The following is a 16,216-nucleotide window of genomic DNA, read 5'->3' on the forward strand; positions in this document are numbered from 1 at the left end:
AGTTTAGGTCACTGGATTTCTCATTGGGGTGGGGGTGTTACATGGAATACTTTTGGCTATTTTTGTTCTGCCTGGCCAAATGCTTCCCTAAACCTGTGTTTTCTGGTTCTTTCTGGGCAGCATCAGAGCTCTGTGAACTGTTCTGCTCAAATTAACCAGCATTACCCGTACCTGACAGAGGGACAGCTTCTAAGAGAGTGACATCACAGGGATTTGTTCTCAGCCTATCTCTACCCTAAAAAAAAAAAAAAAAATTACTGTTCTCCAAATAATGCTGGTGATAATAATGCTTTTTATGTGACACATGAAAGTGTCACATAAAAAGCATGCTGTGTTTTACCAAAGGTGCAGCATCTTTTTATTATATTAATGTGCAGTTTAATGAGAGCCCTGCAACAGGATCAGCCCCATCGATTTGCAGAGCTGTGTTCTGTACATTGTCAGCTCTGGAAGAGAAGTAGAACAGATTGAGAGCTGATCTTTCACCTGCACAGCAGATCCCTCAGGCTTAGTTCTGGCGTAAATAACAAAAGGTTTGGGAGGTTTTAGCTGTTGCTTTCAATCAGCTATTTACTAGGCCCTGATTACAAGGAGTATTTGGAATTGCACAGAAACCTTCATACACCACCCCCTTCTCTCAATGCCTCTCAGCTTGGTATTTCATTCCTTTAATTATTCTTGTTGTCTGTGTAAGGAGAATCATGCAAATGGTAAGCTCAGCTTTGATCCATATTGGCCATGGCATCAGCATCTCCTCCCCTCAGTTCCCTCTTCCAGCTCATACAACTGAAAATGTGTTTATTCCTCAGCAGAGCAGAGCAGAGTCCTCAGCAGAGCAAAGCCCTCTGGGTCTGTGTAGGCACGGCTCTGGCAGGTACCTCTGCCCTGGGCTCAGATATTTTGGGCTGTATTAATGTTTTATGGTGGTAAAACAATTTCTTTATCTGATGGGATTCCTGCAGGATATCCTGCAGGACAGTAATTGGGCTGGGTGATTCCATCCAATCGCTGCAGGGCTGAAGAAGAAGGAAAGAGGATGCAGTTACTGAGCAAGGCTGTCCATCCTGGGCAGTGCTTGTGGCTGGCTCCAGGAGCTTGGCAGGATTCAAGGGCCCACGGTAGCAGAAAATGAAGCACCCCACTGAAATCTTATTCCAGGTTTCTGTAGGGTTTTGGCACAGCTTTAATGTTTTTATTGAAAGGAGACCCTAAGTGGGACACAGGGAACTGCTGCTGCTGAATTTTCATATTATCCAGAGGGAGCCAGCAAGGGACATGGAACAGATGCAGTGTTCTCAGAGTAGGTGAACCAAGAGAGCAAATTTTATTAAATGAAGGACCTAAAATATTTTGTATAACAAAGCTGGTTTTGTGCAGGTAGGCAGTCCCAGCCTCTAATCCCCACTGCTGAGAAGTTGTGGCAGAATTACCAGGGGAACAGCAAATTCTCAGTATGAGAGAAATCCTGGGCTTTGTATATTTGCAGCCTGCTCCTGTGACCTCTCTTATCAGCTGCAGGAACCAGCGTGCACGGAAGGGTTTGGTCCTGCTCTGTGCTCCCCTGCCCTGCCCTTTCCTCTCCCCTGTCCTGTCCTGTCCTGTCCTCCTCGGTGCAGCAGCTGCCACTGGAACGCTGCCCGAGGGGATTTGATCCTCAGGGTCCTTCAGGCCCAAGAGCCAGGGAGAGGCGAGTTCCAGCCCTGAATGAAGTCATGGGTGAGCAGCTGCGCAGGGGGACTCTGCTGTGGTTTTGGATGAAAACAGGATTGTTGGGTCTGGACTCTACACAAGGGACACGGGGGGTCAGATTAAGGGGAGCTGCCAAGGGCAGTGGAGCTCAAAGGGTGACCCTGGCCCGTGGCTGAGCAAGTGGAGGGGGACAGTGTGATGTCAGAGGATGAGAAAGGTCAGAATAATGCACAGCTTCAGTTCATGGCTGCCTGTGCTGAAAGAACGGTGCCTGGTCCCACGGCCGTGGATATTCAGAGCGTGGATTTGGTGCAGCTCTTGGGAGAAGCTGGCACTGACCTGGGATTGCTCTGCCCCGCTGCAGGGCTGGTGCTCACACAGCTTCCCAGGCTGGCTCCAGGCTGAGCATTGTCCCCTGCAGTGTAAGAGGCGAGGGACAGCCAACAGTCCCATCTTGTACCTCCTTGTGGTCAGTACCCACTGACCCCCCAACACAGCAGGACAGGCTCTGCTACCAGCTCTGCCATGGGACTCTTCCTGGAAGGCTGCAATTCCCTCTGAATTCCTCACTGGAAAGGGACTGCAATGTAATGCAGCAGCTTTGCTGCTCTGTAGTGTTGGTTAGCACCACGTGGTTTTATATCCCATCCTAACAGGATAAAAGAGGTATGGATGAGCAAAGAGAACAACATAGAGGGTTTTAGATAGTGGTTGTTAAAATTAGTTGCTTCTACTTCACAGAAATTTGTAACAACTGTTTTCAGCTTCTTTTTCCCCCCTCTTTTGTACACCACAAAGCAACAAATGCTCCCTCTCCCTCTTGCCATTTATCTTCTCCTTCCTTTTTCTAAAGGGACAGAAGAGAAAATGCAAAAAAAAGATTTATGAAAAGCAGAACATCCTTTGAACATTGTGCATTCCATTAAACCCAGCAGAACCAGGGAAAAAATCCAAAATACTTTCAGGCCTGAGGTATTACCCCATCTTCCTTTTTGAATTAAAAGACATAGCCAGATCTACCATCTCCTTTTAGCAGAGCTGAAACTTGGGAGAATATGTTTGGAACCACCAAGTCTCAGGGAAATCTACAGATTTCAAAGCCCTCATCTCTCAGGAGTTTGGGCCTGAACCCATGACACAATTTGGTCTTGTTTTTGCAGAAGGACCTCAGGAATTTTAGATTACAAGCTTGATGATTTATATCCTGATATTTTCTTCTCCAACAGCATTGATTGGTTCAAGTTGCTGAACCTGACAGAGCAACAGAGTCCTTTATTTTTAAACATAAATAGGGAGAAGCTGTTTTTAGCACTTCTATTTCCTTCTCCAAAAGGTGTGTAACATCAGCACATCTGTACAAGTGCAATAATTTCCATGTGAGGGCAAGCTGAAATCTGGCATTCTCAGGCAGATGACATTGATCCATCAGCATTCACTGCCTGATCAACACATGGAGGCACTTCTGGTTTTGAAAAGCTTCATGTGTCACTTGTTGAATGCCTGAAGCTGAACTGCTCTTGCTGAAGAAATTGTTTCTTAGATTGACGTATTCTGACAGTAACTTAAAAAAAAGTCATCCAAAACCCCTGACCCAGCTGTCTGTGCCTGCTGTGCCACACACACCCTGAAGGTGGCCTAGAACCAGCAGGGTGGTGCATTTCAAATATTCCGAGGTCATACTGGTCATTACATACTGAAGTTGCATATGAAGTACATTGGAAATTAATACTGAAAGTTTCCTGTTTAGCAAAAACTGCAGGTACTCAACAGACACCTTCTGTTCCCTGTTGGTTTTACAATTAGCTGGTTTGCTCCTAAGAATGATTTCCTCTTCTTTATTCGCAGAAGTTCATATATCTTTTTTAATCAGCCAACACACGTATTTGTCTTACAGACAAATGCATTATGTGCTACATATTTCACCCCTGAGTGGCTGCCAGAGATGCATTTCCACAGCTGCTCCTCATGAATCAGCAGAACACCACTCTAAATCTTCACTCCACATAAAACTTTTTTAATAGAGGTGTAGCCTCATTCTGATGTTCTATAATCAGCTTTGTCAGAGGCACTGTGGGCCCTCTTTCCTTAAAATATTGGCTTACTAAAGATTTCAACCACCGTTTATAAGCAAGAGAGAGAGAGGGAATCCACATCTTCTATCTAAAATCATTGAAGGATAGACGAGCGTTCATAGCTGGGAAACCCTGGCAGAAGAATGATTCCTTTGCAGCAGCCCATGTAATTCAAGAGAGGATGAACATTGGTAAAGACATCACATCCCTGCTCTGCTCTCCTACTCAGTGCAGGAAAGTAAGGAGTGATCACAGTCTGCAGAGCTGTGTTCCCCTGACGGGGCTGGCACAGGCAGGTGGGTCAGGCACAAGGAACCAGAGCCAGGGGCTCAAACAGCCACACCAAGTCCCGGGATACGGAGCCTGTGAGAGTCACAGTTGGCCCAGGAATGGGTGCTGGGATGGAGTAATGCCAGCCACCTCAATTCACGGTGGGGACAGCAGGAGGGAGGCAGGCAGCATGGGAAAGGCAGCACCCAAAGCTCTGTGGTGGCAGGAGTGACGTGGATTTTCTGTGGGCATCAATGTGTCTGTCGTTCACCGGGGCACGCACACGGAGAGCGTTGGTGTGGCCACTGCTCCTCCAGCCAAGAGCTAAACCAGTTTGAGAGTCACTGCTAAAACAAGTCTGATTGATGTTTGCAGCAAGAGGCCATGCTGCCTGCTCCAAAGAAGACAAAGGAGCCTTCGGGTTCCTGTCTTAAGTTATTCCACTTACTGGCGTATGGAATGATAAAAGGAACACTCGATGGCTTAGGGCAAGAGCAGCATCCCAAACAGACTTTAAATGACAAACAATTGGAGCAGACACTTGTATCCACGTGAGCCAAATGGCACTTAGCTTTGACAGTAAATGCACAGAATTGCATCTGGCTGAGAAAGTCCCTGGGGCTGGAAGTACCTGGCAGGTGGAACAGGACTCAGAGGAGCACCATTGCTCTCTCCCACCTAGCTTTGCATGTCTGCCTGTGCCCACAGCAGGAGAGAATGCTAGGATCTCAGAGCAGGTGCTGCTGGCAGGTGTGGGGTTTGAGGTTATTTTCAAGGCATGCGATCATCTGTTACCTTCTGCCCTTCTCCTTGAGCTGCTGCAGTGGCCATTCTGAAACAACTGCAGTGCCAGTTCTGGGTTAAATCCAGTAGAAGTGCTTTAAGTGTCTGCATTTGCCGTGCTCATTTCACCTCAAACTTCTGTGGCTCTTTTCCAAGCATGGCCCACACTTCCCTGGCTCTGTTTAGTCTGGGAAAGGTGTAAGAAAATTAGCTGGAGGTCACATGGCTGCTGTCCCTGCATAACTAATTCTTTATGGGAACAGATGGGAGTTGCAAAGAAAGTGAATGTCTGACTTTCCAAAAGGTTTGCTGGAAATGTGTCTGGGCACAGCCAGAGCTGAGCACAGTACCTGCAGTGAATCTTTGCTTACCTCCCTGAGGACAGGTGAAGTGCCATGTGCCAGTAACATGATTCAAATCCACCTGGATTTCAAATCAGATGCCTGGGTGTGATCAGCCCTTTCTGTCTGGAACCTAAGGAGGTTAATGCAAGTTTCCTTTGTCCAAGGCTGGCACAGCCCAGAGCAGCTGCACTGGGATTGTATTTCCATGTCAGAAATATCACTTTCATGGGTGTGATGAACAGTGCACCGATTGCTTTGGAAACCTGAGGAGTCTGAAGCACGTAACTGATCCAAGGGGCAGGATTCCTTTGCTGTACACTAATTGCAGACATCGGGTTTGGTGGTGTCTGGGTGCTGTGGTGATGGCTCCTTCAGAAGTGCTGAGAGGCAGATAAAGCTGGGCTGAGCTGATGCATTTCACGTTGTGAGCAGCTGGATGAGCCCTGAGCACCACAGCCAAGTGATTCATTTCTGAGTGGTGGTGAAAATAGAGGGGGTGCTTGAATAAATCAGTGGTGATCTTAATAAACTGGGAGCTTCTGGGTACTAAATCTGTCTGCAGCTGATCTGAATTGCAATTACCTGTCAAAAATTCATCCATCAGTGCAAGTTCCAGACAAACTTTCTGGCAGCAGATGTTTCAGGGAAGCTGCTCGATGTGGGAAGTTCACTGTTTGGTGTGCAGCACACCCAGGAACAACAGCCAAAGCAGAGAACATTTCCCCAGTAATGGCAACAACTTCTGTGCCACACCTAAGCCGAGTTTATTGGTGAATGTAATTTGTAACTGTGGATTTCCAGCATCAGTCAGTCAGTGAAGCACTACTCGGAGTTCAGCCCATTCAAAGAGATGCAGTAATTCAGTATTTGTGTCCTTGTGAAAGCAATGCTGTTTCCAATCTCTTTAAATTCAGCATTATTGAGCCCCCTCTGAGCACAGCACTGGTGCCTGCCAGACAAGCGTGGTGTGTTCCAGCAGCCAGGCTGTGGGGAGAGCTCCAAGAGACTGCCCGAAGCAAGGTGTCACACTCCCTCGGGTCTGTGTGCAGCAGCTCTGGGGCCACCTGTGCCATCCACGTCTCTCTCACGCCAAAACCCAGAAGAAACTGGGGGGGAATATTTGCCTGCTCTTGATACGGGTTCATTGACTTCCTGTCACTGAGAAAGGGCTGAGTGTGGCTGTGTGAGGGATTCAAGTTCAGAGTACCTAAACCCCAGTTTTTCACTGACACCCTCCCCACCATCTGACACGTGCCTGGCCCCTTCTGTGGCAGGAAGGCAGCACAATGCATATTTCTCTGCAGCCAGCAGGAGACTGTCACCTACCACTGCTATTTCTCATCTGAACCTTGGAAACGACCTCTGGGACAGGCTGGACATGTGATGGGAAGATTGCTGTCCCAGCCAAATAACACCCCAAAAGCTGTTCCACTGTCACCTCCATCCTCCAACCCTCCCTTCTCTTTGCAATTGAAACAGCAGAATCCAGTGCTCCTTTCAAATTTCCATTCTATCAGGAATTTCCTTTGCACATTTTCTTCCTCTCTGTGGTCCTTTAAATCCATGTTTCATTAGAAGCTGTTCCTAGCATAACTGGGAGCAATTCACGTGTAAAGGAGCTGCTGCCAGATGGATCCCTTTATTCCTCAGGCATGATGTGCTGGGCTCCTCACCTTGTCACCTGCGCCTGCTGTTTGAGGATCCATCTTCTGTGTGGGTGGCTCAGAAAGCCCCAGCCTCAGGAGCTGCCCCAAGTGTGTCATTCCGAGCTCTGGACAACGGATGGCTGCCAAAGGTTTGGAAAAAACCTCCTGCTTTGCCCTACTTCCCTCATCCATCAGTGCCCAGTGGCACTGGGGTAGCATTTTCTGCAGAAATCAGGAGATATCTGCCTATTGCTTGTCCACTCTTCTCCTTCATTTCCCTGTTATTTATTTCCTTCTGTTATTTAGCCTGGAAGGGCTGGAGGTGCTTTGTGCAGGTCACTTCTCAGGCCTGTGACAGGAGATTGTGTCCCCTCCAAGGGGGTTAGTGCCTCAGCCCTGGCTCCAGGGCCATCTGTGCATTCCTCTGTGCCAAAGCACAGGAAATAAATGGTCGGCTGCTGTCCCAGGGTGCTGCAGGGGTGCCCGGGTCCTTCCCTGGATCCTTGTGAGAGATAATGAGTGGGGAGTGAATGACAAAGAACCCTGAAGTGAGGATAGAAAACTTTTACCTAACACAGCAGAGAAGCTGGAGCTGGCAAAGGGAGAAGAGAAGAAGCGAGTGCCATGGAAAGTGGCACTGGCAGGACACTGCATGGTGAGCAGAGGGAAAGATCATTGGTTTCCAGGCCTGGGTGCAGCAGGCACTGCAAGTGGAGGGTGTGAGCCTAAGCCCACCCTTTCCTCCTTTCCCTCTAGGAAAGGCTGCATTTTGCATTTTGGGACTATGACAGGGAGAATGCTCGTTTAGCCTCAGGAGCAGCTGGAGGAGCAGGTGCCTGGGGCTGCAGGTGCTGGGGCTGCAGGTGGCCTTGTGCTCACAGTCAGCTGCCATGCAGGGGCCCCGTTTGCCTGGGACTGGCCCCGTGTCTCTCTGGGATGTGGATGAAGCCCTGGCAGAGGCCTGGGGACTCGCGGCTTTGGAGGCTGCTCACCCTGGGGAGCTCCAGGTCCCCGCCCCAGTCACACAGTGTCAAGCTTCGTGACCAGAAGCAAATTGGTTGGAGGTGGAATTGTTCCCACTGGGTGTTTTTAATTCCATTTTCCTGTGGAAAGGTTATTGAAGAAGCTGTTCGGGTACCCGGATCACGCATTCCAACAAGTTTAAAATTTAAACTTGTTCTAAGGGAGGATCACGTGCGTTTCAGGCCTACAGGCATCACATATTTTAATATTGCTAAGGCAGCTGTGACCTCAGCACAGAAATGCCGTGAGATGGACTGGCAGGAGCCAGACAGAAGAAGGACACAGAGTAAAGCTTAAAAGAGCCTCATTAAAATGTGTTCTTCTCAGTTTGGAGAAATAATGAGAAGCAGCCCTTGATCCATTTTCCTGAAAGCAGTGATGAAATGCTCTAGAGGCCAGTTTAATTCTTATTAATAGTTTTTTCATTAAGAAGGATGAAAACTATCGAATGTGATAACTGAGAAGGAATGCAGAGTCATTGTCATTATGACCATGAACATTTGTTTGTGGCATAAAATCCCCCTTAGGCAGGAAAGGCCTCTGCTCTGCTCATGTACACCTGGTTCTTTCAGCTGTAGCTTCCCATCCTGCTGTGAAGAAGTGCCTCCTTTAGGTGCCTCACAGAAACAAGTCCAAATGCCACAGACCCAACACAATGGGGTTGCATTTCTGTCATTTTCCATTGTAAACTCCAAGCTTCCTTTCACTGGAGACAGCAAATGTGCACTTGAGTCATTCCGAGGAATCCCAGCCCCTCCTTAAACTCCATATTGATACCTGCAGAATGCAATTGAATCCATCTTTCCTTCCCACCCCGCACGATGAAAAGACAAAAATCCCAGTTTGAATTGCATTAGCCTTCGGGTCTTGCTAAAGATAAATAATGCTGCCTGCAGGTTTACATTGGGGATTAAGTGTCTGCACTCGGAATAACTCTGGCAATAAATTCAAGGAAGGGAGGCACAGCCTTCAGCTCTTTCTGGGGCTTCATTTAACACGGTGGCTTTTACACAGCACTTTTCTTTCACCTGTGCTTGAGGGCAAAATAGAAAATGGTTTCAGAAAACATCTTCCCTTGCCCTTCCCTTCTCCATTTTCTTAATCTAAACATGACCTTTTTTCCTTTCAGCTCCTCAGAACGGTGAGGCTGACGAGTGCTATTCCACATGGAGCTGGCTGCCTTTGGCTCACCCTGGGGCTGCCAGCTCTCCACAGATCCAGCACTTCTGCTCTGGTGAGACTCCTGATTCGGGCAGCACTCGGTGACTGACGGCTGCAGCCCAGGATGGTCCCCTCCCACCTCGGGAAAATATTCCACAGGGTAACTGTCAGTTCTGTGTTCAGGGTGTGACCGTTCCTTTCTAAGGGTAGCGGTCTGAAGAGCCAACCAACATATTCCCATTTTTCTTACACAAAAGGTTGAAGAAGCTGTATTTCATTTTAGGACAGTAGTGTGGGTTCTACTTTGAAAGCACTTTGACCAGCAGATCTCCATGTGGTGTTTCCAGAGATCCAGACTTTAACGGTGGAAAGGAAGGCACACCATGAAGCAAGGAAATGTTTCCTTCCACGGTGTTTGACTAGAGCAGGCAGCTGTTTGCTTACCCGTGGTGTATTTTTACCCTTGTGTTTTTGTGTCCTCTCCTAAAACCAGGAAGGCTGAGGACTGATTACAAATATTTCACTCCCTGTTGGCTTTGACATGTCTTTTTTTTTTTCCCTCCTCTCTGACTTTCCTTGAGTTCAGATGTTTGATTGGAATTATCCTGTTTTGCTTCACATTATGACTAAGTAGGCTCTTAATATAAACACCTGAGCACAAAAAATCAAGATTAAGAAACTGTTCCACTTGAATTAAAGCGTTGTGGCTCCTGAAATGGGATACCTGAGGTCTGGGATACCTCAGCTGTAGAAATCAGGTTCTGATGATTACAAATCCTATAGGAAATTTCAAAATTATTTGTGTTTCTTCTCAGCGAGGGCTGTGTATGTTTTACTGCCTGTGTCATTGAGCTGAGGCTGCTCGCAGGGCCCACGAGTCATACGAAACAAGGGACAGCAGCTAAAAACCAGTAAAAAACCACTTTGTGTGATTTACCAGCCTGCTTGGAAACAGAAAGCAGGATTCTGTTTAGCTTTATGGCACAGGAAGAGAGTTGGGTTTTGGTCTTTGAAAATATATATGGCTCTGATTTAGCATTCAAGGTAATAAGCAGCCCTGGCTGTAGAAGAGAGTATTTGCAGGATATCTTTTCCTGCCTTTTTACAATGGAAACCGAGCCACTACCACTGGAAGGCTTTTCCTTATCTAGCCTGCAGCCTCTCTCCTTTCCCTGTTTCAGGTCCAGGGGCAGGAAGCAGCGGTGCTGCATCCGTGTCTGTGCTGGGAGGGGCTGCCAGCAGGAGGAAGGCAAAGGGACACCAATGCCCGTTCCCTCCCCACGTTTGCAGCAGAGCAAAGGCACCAATCCCTCTGCTCCACAGGCCGAGCTCCAGCCAAGCGTTGCTGCCCGAAGCCGGTGCCAGCGGATTCCTCCGAGCCCAGCCTGCTTCCAGAGGCGCTGGGGCAGATGTCCCTGCGGGAAGGGGGCCCTGAGGGACAGCAGGGGCTGGCACAGGCCTCAGCAGAGGCTGCTGCTGGCGCTGTGATGGGTGCATTGCTGCCCAGCAGGGGATGGGAACAAGCTGCTGCTGCTGCTGCTGCTGCTGCTGCTGCTGCTGCTGCTGCTGCTGCTGCTGCTGCTGCTGCTGCTGCTGCTGCTGCTGCTGCTGCTGCTGCTGCTGCTGCTGCTGCTGCTCCTCCTCCTCCTCCTCCTCCTCCTCCTCCCTCCTCCTCCTCCTCCTCCTCCTCCTCCTCCTCCTCCTCCTCCTCCTCCTCCTCCTCCTCCTCCTCCTCCTCCTCCTCCTCCTCCTCCTCCTCCCCGGGGGTCTCAGTGTATTCCTGACACTGCCATGGGCTCGGTTTCCCAGCCTGCATGGAGAAGGGACCGGTCTGTGGGCTCAGGAGAGCATCTCCTTAGACTTATCCCTTCAGGTTTGACAGTGACACATGCTAAGGGAGAACAGAAGGACTGAATAATGCAGAAATCACTTTGGCACATCTGGGAAAAATGCCTCCGAGTTTCTTTCCCTAAATGCTGCGAACAGGTGGGAGCTGCAGCTGTCTGAAAAACTTCATCTTATTTCTAGAAAGAATTTTGATTGGTTTTTTTAGATAATCCCCAAAGTGAGATTTTTCAGTTCTGAGCTGGTTCTGATTTGCAACAAATGCTGTTTAAAAGACAGAGAGGCAGACACTGTAAAGGGTAAAAAACTCCATGCAAGCAGAGTTTGCTAAAAATGCCCAGAGTTAAGATGGGACCACACCCTGACAGAGAGAGCCTTCCAGCAGCACTTTCCAACAGCTCCCTCGGCTGATGTGCCACAGGAGCTGAAGCCATCGCATCCAGTGAGACTTCCACCCTTTACTCGGAAGGCCACAGTAACTTCAGTGCTCTGGTTTTATGGGATCAGGAGGGGACTGTCCCCTGTCACCCCATAGGTGGTGGCCTGTCTTGGGGCTGAAGCTGCCTGAGGATCTCTGCTCTGTCCTTGTAACCACAAACTGTGGATTGAGGTAAGTCTTAAAGTTCTTAGAGCAATGCGCCCATATGGAGGTAAATGACTTGAAATGCACCCTGAAGCAATTGCGGAAGTTTCTGTGCTAGGAACTTATTTGTGTGAAATTGTTATTCATATGAAATTGTGATAAAGCTCTGAACATTAACTGGGATTCGAACACCTTGGCTTTTGGTTGCCTTTCAGGAAAGGCTTTTTATTTTCACCCTGCCCTTGGTAATCCAGAATGAAAATCTAAGAGGGATCGAAGGGTGGCTGCTGTGTGCCACATTGCATTGGTTGTGGAAGTCATTTCACATAGTTCTGGGAATTCTGGCACAACCTGCCATCATCTTTTCATGCTCTCATTTATGAAATCCTGCCCAGTAAGGGGTTGTGGGTAGATCCTGAGAGCAATGCCTGGGGCAGCCGCTCAGCTTGTTCTGGCAGGAGCACAGGCTGGATGGGCAGGGCTGTTTGCAGAGCTGGTGTCCTCAGTGGGTTTGCCTCTTCTCCCTCAGTTCTGCCTTCATCCCCTCTCCTTGAACTGCCTGCCTTGGGAAGTCTCTGCTGTGCTGCTTGTGCACAGAGCGGGTTGCAAATGGGCAGGGAGGAATAAACACCACTGGCACCGATTGCTCAGTCACCTGGCAGTACTTGGCCTCGGGGTGACTCTGCTGCCCCGTGCACCAGCCAGCCCCGCAGCTGGCACTGAAAATGATTCCCTGTGAGCCTGCGGGGAGGCGCCACCCGTGGGCCGTCCCCCTAAGCACGGCTGTCTCTCGTATGCTGCGCGCCCCCGCCAATTAAAACTGATACCAAAATCAAAGATAAACAAAGTGCACGGAGGTGCTGGGGGAAAACCTCCCCTTTTCACGTTCCTGTGGAGTGCAAGTGAGTTTTTGTCTTTGAGCTTCTTGGGCTAAGCATAAATGGATGATTCTCTCCCTTCCTTGCTCTTCCTCCAAACGACGACAAAAAAATTGCTCCCTTGAATTCCAGTTCAAATTAATGGAAGTCTGAGGGAGAGGAAACAGACAAACCAACAAGGAAGTGTTCTATATTTGGGATTTTCCTTCCATCTCGTGGCAGGTGGGTTTGGTGTGTTTTACAGCTGCCTCATGAAATCAGTCTGTTACTCTGCCATTCCTTTGTGAGAGAGCAGCAGTGCTGAATCTTTATCACATTGATCCTTCCCCAGGCTTTCATCGGGGCCTGGATCATACACAGCGGTGTTATTGCCTTGTTATTTTTCATTTGTATGCTATTGATTTGCTGCCAGGAACTTACAGGTCAATTTGCACAAAGATAGGCTATGATTTATCTTATCTAAAAGATGATGTCACGGTGGGAATGCTTTTCTAAGGCTCTCAGGGCTTTGGGTTTGTTTTCTCTCCTCTCAGGAGGCACATTCACAGAGGGGCAGCACGGTTCCACCTGGATTCCCACCTTGAGTATCCGTGACTCTCACGGAGCTCTCGTGGGTAAGCGGCTGGACAGGAGCCCACACTTAAACTGGAATTGTACTCCTGGGAATGGCTCTTCCCTCACTCCTCTCTGTCCAGCTCAGAAATCACAAAGTCAGTGCAGCCACACTGATGAAAGAGAGGGGAGGGGGGAAGGAGACATTTTCTGTGTCTGACCACAATGAGCCACCAAGGCTGAGCATCCCCGGGTGGCAGGTGCTAGAAACAGACAGGAAAAGTTATTTTTGGAGGATATTTTTTGTCTGCTCTGGTCACATCAGCTCACCACCAAGCAGCAGCAGCCCAGTTCCCGACAACTCTGCACACAGAAGGCCCACCTTGGAAACCAAACAAGGACTCAAATTCTCCTCATCTTTATTTGGCTTAGTGCTGTCAGATTGTAGCTACCGGGACAGCAAGGGTTATAAAAGTGTGTGAAACTGCACTTGAACTCCTCCAGTACAAAACTCCTGCTGCACAATTTGCAAGGGGTTGTTTTTAATTCCTCCATGCAAGATGTGCTAAGGGCAGCAGGCTGATGTATCCATGCACTGTGTTGCGTGCTATTCTTTTTCCCTGGAACCCATTCAGGTAAATCAAACCCGCAGTGAGGGGCTCCCAGCTCATGCTCTGTTTACACTGCATTGAATCTTCCTGGCCTCCTTTCAGCAGGAGCCATTTGACAAGGGAATTTTTTTGCAGCACGGAGCACCTTTTCCTGCCAGTGGAGATTTTCAGTTTTGGGATTGGTGTGGCGTGTCCTCCTGGCTTGTGGCACGGAACTGGATGCTGATGTGAAACTACCCTCTTACCAGCACAGGTCACTGCAATCACCTTCCTGGGCTGGGGGGTTTTGTTCTGAGTTACAGATTGCTCACAGAGCTCCAGGTGAGACACAGCCCAACAAATGCCTCCCTCATAACGCCTCCCACGGCAAGGAACTCTCAGGGAGCTGAACTGCTGCCCTCGTCCTACAGGGGCATTTCAAAGAATGTCTTCATTTGTTTTCCTCTCCTACTTGTCCAAGTTTTGCTTCCATTAGGACATTTTGACACCATTAGGATATAACTGCATTAGACAGGAGTGAGGTCAAATGAGATTCCCTGCTTTAGGTGGAGGTGTGAAGTCACAAAATGAGCTGTGTCTGGCTGCTGAATGCCTGTTAAATCTGGCACAGCAGCACGCACACAAATATACTGATAAATACTTCAGTATGTATTTATCTTAATATCTGGGGAAAAAAGATTACCATGTTTCAAGGCTGCTGGAAACTCTTTAAGCGCTGCTGTGCGCTGAAGTGCTATTTACAGACACCAGAAAACATTCCTTCTGGATAGAATTCATGACTGGTTGAGTTATTTTAAAAAAATTGGAGAATTAATGAAAAATGTCAAATGCTTTCAGTGGTTACTAAGGGATCTTTGATTTTTACATCTTTTTATATAAAAATGTTCCTGAATATTAGATGTAGAACATCTAAGCTGTCGTTTCAAGATACGTTCTCCTCTAGAAGCATCAAAGGTGCTACTGAATGATCAAAATCTTCTGCTTCAGCAGAGTTTTTCTGTCTGACAGCTCAACAAACACAAGGAGTTTCATGTTCTGCTTCAATATTAAATGTTGCTTTCTAAATCACAGAAACTGCTTCCCACCAAACCTGACTTCTGCTTTACTTCAGAGACCTGCCAAAGGAAAGCCCTGCTCCTGTCAATGACTTGTGAAGAGCGATTCCTCATTTCTGAGATCCCTGCCAGGAACGGGAGATGTACCAAGAGTTTCTAAGTTCCTCAGGCAATCAGAACATGCCCCGAGCCCCTTCTGCAATCGTGAGTACGGATGTTTATTTCTCAGCTTGCGTTTACTGATTGACTGAGACGTTCTGACTGCTGCAGTGACACTTTGAGAAGCTGGGATGTTTGTAGGGAAGCAGTGAGCAGAGCCCTGAAGTGAGCTCAGAGCCCATGCACAGCCTGCAGCCTGTGAGCAAGCCCGTGCACAAAGCCAGCATTTCGGAGCTCCTCTTCACATCTGGCAGCTGAACCAGATTTAGATTTGCCTCAGTCCTTGTGGAAAAGGAAAAAAGCAGTGCAGTATGAGCTAGGTTAGCGTCTGTCAGTACAAATTCTCCCTGGGTGATAAATAATGCATTACATGAATTGCTGTTTGCTCCCAGCACTGGCTCCCAGTGCCTGAGTCAAGAGGTGGCTCCTGCCACAGCTCCTGGCCTGTCCTGGGGGAGCTCTGTCTGAGGCCGTGCCTGTGCTTGGTGCAGCCCTGGCCAGTGTCAGGAGGGGCAGCTCCTCTTGGGGCTGCTGCTCCCTTGCCCAGCCAGCAGGTCACTGCAGGGTCACTGAGGCACCGTCTGCTGCCCTGGCTCTTGGAATGGGAATGAGTCATGGCAGGAGCCCGGAGGATGAGGGAGCGCTCAGCCCCAGGCTGGGACAAACACGTTCTGTGAAGCTCCCGTGCGGTTACCTCGCATTAGTTCCCCACAATCAGGAGCCCTTTTGGGCACCTGGTCTGTAAAGCCCTCCTTTCTTCTTGCTGACCCATGGAAGTGCATTCCAGAGCTCTGGCAAGCCCCCGCCTTTGGCACAGCGCTGTTCCAGAAGAGCTGCCCAGGCAAATCCAGCTCCTGTGCGTCCCTGGAGCCTCGGGATGCGGGCTGGGCTCTCACAGGCAGCAGCAAACACGAGCTCCTGTTACAACAACCTCGTCTCAACTGAGGTGCTGCTGCACAACGGGGTAAAACCTGCACCTGCCGAGGGCTTTGCTGCTGCACAGAGCCAAAATTCCACGCTAGATCAAATCAGGTGGATTAATGTCAACAGGCATAACCTTCAAGTGGGACTTGGAAATGCAGTCACTGGATTCTGCTGGACCCATCTAATTCTTCATCAATCTCTTCTCTGCCTTTTGGCATCAGTAATGAATGTATGGGATAATAAATCACTGTGTGATAATACAAATATTTTAAAAGTACCCCAAATTAATCTTTTTACTATAACCCCTGTAAGGAAGCAAGTGCTTCCTTAATATGAAAATCTGTTGTCACAACCTAGACGTGATGAATGGATGCATTCCTGAGAGGAGGAATTCAAAAGGCAAGTCCTGACTGTTGGGTTGGGTTTGAGTTCACACCCAGATTCAGCAGCGTCGGGGCACTTGCAGCTGGGCCATCCCCGGGCTGTGCAGTGTCACTGTGCAGCAGGCTGCCTGTGCAGATTGCTCTCTTTTGATACTTCAGGTTCCAAACTCGCTGCTCTCCCGTGTTGGTCTGAAATAGGTTTAGGGAATACGTGTATAATGTATGTGCAGTTCCTATG

General features: G+C 48.7%; 1 long non-coding RNA gene across 2 annotated transcripts in view; it reads left to right on the forward strand.

The window, feature by feature from the left end:
• The window catches only part of LOC119700972, a 29,593-nt gene that overhangs the window by 5,920 nt on the left and 7,457 nt on the right, over positions 1-16,216 (forward strand). For both annotated transcript variants that reach the window (XR_005256961.1, XR_005256962.1), the window contains exons 2-4: positions 6,809-6,953; positions 8,957-9,148; positions 14,569-14,716. This is a non-coding gene — a long non-coding RNA (uncharacterized LOC119700972). The remainder of the gene's footprint in view (positions 1-6,808; positions 6,954-8,956; positions 9,149-14,568; positions 14,717-16,216) is intronic.

The sequence above is a fragment of the Motacilla alba genome, chromosome 4 (assembly GCF_015832195.1).
Source record: "Motacilla alba alba isolate MOTALB_02 chromosome 4, Motacilla_alba_V1.0_pri, whole genome shotgun sequence".
Lineage (NCBI taxonomy): Eukaryota > Metazoa > Chordata > Aves > Passeriformes > Motacillidae > Motacilla > Motacilla alba.